Source organism: Dasypus novemcinctus, chromosome 16 (assembly GCF_030445035.2).
Source record: "Dasypus novemcinctus isolate mDasNov1 chromosome 16, mDasNov1.1.hap2, whole genome shotgun sequence".
NCBI lineage: Eukaryota > Metazoa > Chordata > Mammalia > Cingulata > Dasypodidae > Dasypus > Dasypus novemcinctus.
In genome coordinates, this window is record NC_080688.1 from 72,132,341 (window position 1) to 72,139,929 (window position 7,589).

General features: G+C 42.7%; 1 pseudogene; it reads right to left on the bottom strand.

Moving 5' to 3' along the window:
* Window positions 1-270: 270 nt before the first annotated feature.
* LOC101427126 (protein Red pseudogene) lies at window positions 271-1,976 on the bottom strand (annotated as a pseudogene).
* Window positions 1,977-7,589: the final 5,613 nt, after the last annotated feature.

The following is a 7,589-nucleotide window of genomic DNA, read 5'->3' on the forward strand; positions in this document are numbered from 1 at the left end:
TTTTGTTTATCCACTCACCAGTTGATGGACACTTGGGTTGCTTCCATCTTTTGGTAATTGTGAATAATGCTGCTATGAACATCAGTGTGCAAATATCTGCTCAAGTCCCTGCTTTCAGTTCTTGTGGGTATATACCTAGTAGTGGGATTGCTGGGTCATATAGTAATTCTTTACTTAGCTTTCAACTCAGTTGCTCTCTAATTTTGGCTTAGTTTCATTGTGAATATATATATTTTTTTGAAAGGTTAAATAATTTTAATGAAACTAGATGATTATACAACACAATTTTATACACATTCACAAAAACACTTTGCAGCCTTTCTGGGAATTGTTGAGAGAAAGTAGTGGGGAATACATCTTTGTGAAGATTCTTCTTGGAGTTGGAACTGGAGACTAGTATTTTGGTCTTTTGACTTCAACCCCATCAGCTTCCATCTTCTTCCTTTTCTCAATGATTGCACTAATCTTCTTCCACTGGCGATCAAGTTCTGCCTTGTCATTGGTTTCTTTGAAGTGCCTGGTTTTCCGCCCTTCAGACATCTTGATGCCATACTGGAATGCAACCTTGGGCAAAGCCTCCTTGTTGTTCATATACTCACTGTATTCCTCCTGGGTATCAAAGTCCCAGCGGCCTAAGGAACCCTTCTTTTATCCTGGTCCATTTTGCTATAGTCCTCTTCCTCATCACTGTCCACAGCCATGTCATCCATTAAAGAAATCTCCCAGCTATTTCTTGTCCTCAGGCTTCTTCAGTGATTCAGTGCCTTCCCAGCCAGCAGACCCAGGTCCTTTGTCAACATCCATTGGCTCATCGTCCACTTTGGGCTTCTCAAAGTAGCTATGCCTCTTCTTCTCCACCTCTCTCTCCCGGCCCCACTCCAGCTCCCGATCTCGTTATCACTCCCGCTCTCTGTCAAGATCTCTATCCCGCTCCTGATCTCGCTCCCGTTCCGGATATCTCTCTTGCTTCTTGTCCTGAGGTGTCTTGGTCGTGGAGGGCACATAATCGCCAATGTCTTCAAAAATGTTTATGTCAGCCTCAAGAGGTTTCTTCTCTTCCAACTTCCCTTTATCTTTCTTCTTGAGCTTCTTGTTGCGGGTACCCTGCCTCAGGTAGGAAAGGATCTGGGTGAGCTTACTGATGACAATGTCATTTGTGGTCAGTGTGGTCTGGGCCTCCATGGTGGGGCAATCAGCCTTGCTGCAAATAAGAGTGGTGGGGATGTCTGTGTTGGCAAACTCATCATCCAAGTCCACCACGTAGGCCATGAGACCCGGCAGGAACAGCTCGTTCCTCTCATATGCTTGGCTCTTGAAGAGTATACGATAAACATTGCGGCCCAGGCATGTTTTAAATTCAATCTTGTTCTCAGGATCTTCATCTTTCTTGGTTTCCTTTTGGGGTTTTTCCATCAGTTCTTCCTCCTCTTTTTCTTTGCTGGCAATCTCAGCTCGTACCTTCTGAAGCAGAGCAAAATCCAAGCCTTTCACCGAATGGGTGTGTTCCATATCACCACCCAAGAATTTGGACTCCCAGATCAACTGTCTTCTCTTCTCTGCAGCTGATTTGTCCACCTCAGCAGTGGGGCCCACAGCTCTGTAGTTAACTGTGGTACTGATGAGTTCAGTTTCCTCATAATCTTTGTTCACCCCATCTCTCTGTTCCTTGGCATGGTCCCGGTACTTCTCTGCTAGCTCCCGCTGTCTTTCAATTTTTTGTTGGCAGAGCTTGGTATAAATAACTTTTCTTTTTCCTTCTTTGCACAGCTGGGTCTTCATCCTCATTGTACTCCCTTGGCATCTCGTGGTGACTGACTTAGAGGGTGTTGCAGAGGTGGGTGCTGCCCTTGGGGTCATGAGAAGCCTCCTGAAGTCTTCATTGGTGAGTTTTATTGGTGGCAGGAGTGAGCATCGTCTACAACATGGCCATCTGGCACCAAAGGGTTGGAGAACAGTTCGCTATCTCACTCCAACATCTTGTCTGCACTCTTTCAGTGCTGACAAGGACCAAGGATCTAACAATAACCCAGCAGCTACAGCCTTTACCCTCAATGCACATCAGAAATCAACCCCGCAAATATTGCTTGTGAATATTCAGTTTGATTTGCAGCAGGCCACTGGCCCCTCTCACCTAAATTCTAGACCTTCAAGATAGAACCAGCATAATTGCCTTAATTTACCAAACCATAGAGAGAGACTCCTAATTCTTATGAAGAAAATTTAAAAATGCTGTCATTGTATTGCTTCACTATTGTAACATTTTAACTTGTTACAAACCTAGGCATAATAAGGAAGGTTTATTATTCTGAACCTCAATCTGTTTTGCTTTTTTGTATTTCTCTCCCATCCGCCCCCTCCACTACCACTTGTCTGCTCTCTGTGTCCATTCGCTGTGTGTTCTTCTGTGTCTGCTTGTATTCTTGTCAGTGGCACTGGGAAACTGCGTCTCTTTTTTGTTGCGTTATCTTGCTGTGTCAACTCTCCATGTGTGTGGCACCACTCCTGGGCAGGCTACAATTTTTTCATGTGGGGTGGCTCTCCTTATGGGACGTATTCCTTGCATGTGGGGCTACCCGATGCAGGGGAAACACCCCTACGTAGCACGGCACTTCTTGCACTCATCAGCATTGCACATGGGCCAGCTCCACACAAGTCAGGAGGCCCTGGGTTTGAACCCTGGACCTCCCATGTGGTAGGCGAACACTCTATCAGGTGAGCCAAATCCGCTTTCCTCAATCTGTTGTCATACAACTTAATCCCACAAATTGCTTGATTTTCTGGATAATTCTTGGAGAAATGATTTGGTTCAGTTCCACAATCACTTAAATGCTAGTCAGTGTAGCTCCTTTCAATTGGAATACTTGGAGATCTTCACCTTTCAAATAGGAATACATGGAGAAAACAGAGAACATAATAAACAAATAATTGTATGACAGTGGGGTCCATGCAGAAACTGTAATTACAAGATGTTGAGGATGGTGGCCTGAGTCATAATCCTTGGTGAGAATTTTTATTTTACCTACTTTTATTTATTTATTTTTAATTGTATGCTTTATTAATACATATTAATAAAATTTATAATTTTTTTAAAAAGCCAATGTCATGAAACATGTTTAAACAAAAAAAAAAAAAAAGAAGGGAAGGGGAAGGGGGTTGTTTCAATTAAAAGACACAAGAGAGATTATAGAGGGTGGGGAGAGGGATACATGGGAAACTCTTACATTTTTTTTTATTCTCCCCGCACTTGCAGCTTACTTGCTGTCTGCTCTCTGTGTCCATTCACTGTCCACTCTTCTGTGTATTTTGTTGGGTTTTTTTTTTTTTTTTGCTTGTCCCCCTTTTTGTAGTGTCACTTTACTGAGTCGGCTTTCTGAGGCACTTGCAGGCTGGCGACTCTCTGCAGCATGAGGGCAAGCCTGCTTTCACAAGGAGGCCCCAGGACGCAAACCCAGGGCCTCCCATATGGTAGACGGGAGCCCAACTGATTGAGCCACAGCCGCTTCCCCCTCTTATGTTTTCAAATGCAACGTTTTGTGTGATCCATTTATCTTTTTTTTTAGAAAGACAATTTAAAAAAATAAAATAGAGAGATTATAGGATGAGTAATCTCTGATTGTATCCTGATTTGGAAAACTGCAGCTTAATGACGTTCAAGGGACAAGATGAGAAATGTGAATGTGAAATGGATATTAGGTGACAGAGAATTGTGGTTGGTTTTTTTGGATGTGGAAAAGGCACCGTGGCCACAAAGGAGATGGGATACTAGAGGGAGGCATCATGCCCAATTTACTTGGAAGTAACCTGACAAAGATACACATAGAGGACAGTGGCTGTGGCTCAGTGGTTGAGCACCTGCTTCCCACATATGAAGTGCTGGGTTCAATTCCCGATACCTCCTTCTCTTTTCTTCTTTCATCCATTCTTTTATCCAGAGCTGCATAAATAGCATCTGCTTCCTCCTCGTCTTTCTCATAGCATCCACTTGAGAAGAGGCTCCCAGCGTAGCCGTTAAACTCATTGTAGTTGGTGTCGTTCAGATCCTCATCATCATCGTCCGCAGTCTGGTTTTCTTCATCTGGTCCCCAATAGTCCTCGTGCCCGGGGGGTGCATGCTGGTCATCCACAGGGTCATTTGCATCCCGGGCAGGCCCAATGTCTGACCGGGTGGTGAAGCCAGTGGCACCCCAGCCCAGCCCCAGCAGGTAGCCAAGCGGCACAGGCACGCCCAGGAACGGCTTCTTCTTGTTCGTGTTGGTGGCAGCAGCAGCGGCAAAGGCCAGGAAGGGAAGGGACGGAGGCTGTGGCTGCAGGCAAACAGGACAGATGCCCCGGGCTTCACTGTGGAAAGAAGATGCTGCCCCGTATCACCGACACCCCAGAAACAGATTTCCTTACCTACTTTTAAAACTTTGGCGGCGGAGGGGGGGGGAGTTAAGGCAAAAACGAAAACACCGTAATTTAAGTAAGAGGCAAAAAATTTTGTTCTAACCTTCTAGAAGATTTCCTTCTAATCATAAAATTGTTTTTACTTTTACAGTTTGAGTGTTTTCTTAGGATCTGGTCATTTTTTTGAGAGACTTGAGGATTGAAGAATAGGGCAGGAATAAAGTTTCAGAGAAGCAATGATGAAGTGATTTTGAGCATTTTATTTGTAGCCTGTTGGTCTTGTCCTTCCTTGTTTACAAGTTTAAAGTGCAGCATATAAGGAAGTGGACTTGACCCAATGGATAGGGTGTCCACCTACCACCCGGGAGGTTCGCGGTTCAAACCCCGGGCCTCCTTGACCCGTGTGGAGCTGGCCCATGCGCAGTGCTGATGCGCACAAGGAGTGCCATGCCACACAGGGGTGTCCCCGCGTAGGGGAGCCCCATGTGCAAGAAGTGCACCCGGTAGGGAGAGCCGCCCAGCACGAAAGAAAAGTGCAGCCCGCCCAGGAATGGTGCTGCACACATGGAGAGCTGACACAACAAGATGACACAAGAAAAAGAAACATAGATTCCCGGTGCCGCTGCTAAGGATAGAAGCAGTCACAGAGGAATGCACAGTGAATGGACACATAGAGCAGACAACTGGGGGGCAGGGGTGTGGAGAAGGGGAGAGAAATAAATTTTTAAAATCTTAAAAAAAAAAAAGTGCAGCATATATAGATCTTTCCCAGTTGGCAGTGACCTAAAGCCATGGCTTATATCATTGCCCTGTAAGTAGAAGCATGGTCTACCTGTGTTTAAATCTCAGGTCTACCATTTATTGGCTGTATGACTTGGGCAATTCCTTTTAACCCCAAGCCTCAGTTCTCTCATCTATAAAATGGGTTTAATAATCTGTCAGAGTATTATTACGGCAAATTAAATATAATGATACTAACAAAAGCACTTTGCATAGTGCTCATCCAATAATTGTGATCTAGCAATTATGTATACACTTTAGTGTTATGGTTTTGAACTGTGGGTCTCAACCCTTTAGTGGTTATGAAATCCTTTTTTTTTTTAATTTATTAAAATATATCACTCATACATAAACATACATAAACAATAAATGTGTAATGGTTGTGAACTTACAAAACAAACACATACAACATCAAACAAACATATATAACATCTCACCCTATCACCCATAACTTGCACTGTTTTTAAACCTTTTTATCTAATGATTATAGAGCATTGTCAAAATATTACTACTAAACAAAGTATTTTTCCCCTAACCAATCCAATTATTATCTTTATATCATTTATATATGAACATACATAAACAAATGTGTAGTAAAAGTTGTGAACTTACAAAGCAAATATACATAACATCATACAGGGGTCCCATACATCAAGCCTCCACCCACATCTTGCATTGTCCTGAGACTTTTGTTACAAACTATGAAAGAACACTGTCAAAATCTTACTACTAATCATAGTTCTTATCTTACCTTTGGTGTGTTTTATGAAATCCATTTTGTGTTTGGAAATGGCTATGAAATCCAGTTGTTAATTTGTTTGAAGAGCATAGCATAGAAAATGCTATAATTCATTGCATGAATTAAGAGTAAGTTTTGGTTTATGAAACCCTTATTTCAAGTGTATGTATGGTATAGTATGTGGGTACTGGGTTAACATAAAACATGCTTACAGCCTCTGCTTTAGGAGACAGGCCTCAATGCTTTCCTAGTGAGGGTATCTGTGAAGCATATCCTGGGAGCATAATAGAGAAGTGAAAAAAAACAAACAAAAATGAATCAGGTTCTCATTCTGTATCTTCCCAAACTGCATCCTAGTTTAGCCCTGTTCTCCCACCTCAAAAAAAAAGGAGATGGAGAAAAATGCAAAAGGATGGATAGCGTAGGAAAGAGGATAAATGCTGTAGAAAGAATAGAAGAAATTTTGGAAAACCATGAGGGAAAATTTCACTTAAAAGTGCAATGAAACAGATTGAGCTTAATATCCTTATCTTGGCTTTTCCAGTCCTTCGAAGACTGGCCCACCACTTACCTCTCCAAGTTTATCTCCATCTCCTTCCCTAAAGCCAATTAGTCACACAACATACTTTTATGGAGTGGGTTTGTTTTTTTTTATGAAGAGCAGTATGCAAGGTGTGATGAGGAATTCAAGATGAAAAATCAAGGCCCCTGACCTCTCAGCACTCACAGTCTAGTGGTAAACCAGACATAGGTAAATCACTCTGACTCCTGGCAGACTGAACCCATGAGACTAACACAAGGAGAAATTGTTATCAGCTGGAGAAATTTAAGAAACCTTCTAAGAAGAGATGAGGCTTGAGCTAGATCAGGAAAGTGGTGCTCCCATCAAGGATAAAAGAAAAGAGAGGGAGGCTTTCCAAGCTGAGGTATTAATTCCAGCAAATGCTGGAAGGCTGGAGGGTAAGGATTTCGTTAGAGGCTTTTAGCAATTATAGGGCAAAAGTGTTAAAACTCAGTTGACAGATTTGAACCCACTGGCCTTTATTCACAATGCATGAATCATTAGGGCCATGCATATAGCAGCAGTGATCAGATATGCCTGGGAAAGTCATTCTGGAAACACTATGGAAGAAGGATGAGGCTAAGAAGAAACTCAAGGAAGAGATCAGTTCGAAAGCTATTCTGGTTCTTTTGACCAGAGATTAAGAGAATCTGAGCCATGGCTGTAGAAAATAGAAGAACTATTCAAGAGATGCTGTGTATAGGTTAACAGGAAAGTTACTTGGGTTACAAAGCAATTTTTTTAAAAAATCAGTTCAAATAGAGTTAAGCAATAAAGGGCGTGAAAATCTAAAATGTCTAGTGCCGTAAGTTAGGGCTGCTGCACCAATTCTCTGCATTTCTCTCAGCTCTGCCTAACTTAGTATGTCAGGCTAACTCCCTTGTGGTCCCAAAATGGCTACCACCAGCGGCATCTGAGGCTTTAAGCTTGTTGTTTGCTTCCTGGAGGAAATAGTTGTAGGTTCCCCAAACCTTGACACTAAAATGTTTAGTTGAGCACTGGCTGTACCATCTTGGGATTCACCCACCCTTGATCCAATCAATCATTGTGGCAGAGAGAATACTATGTAATACCTAGTTTAGGCTCAAACCAGTGAAAGCCTATACCCTTGGAGCTGAGATG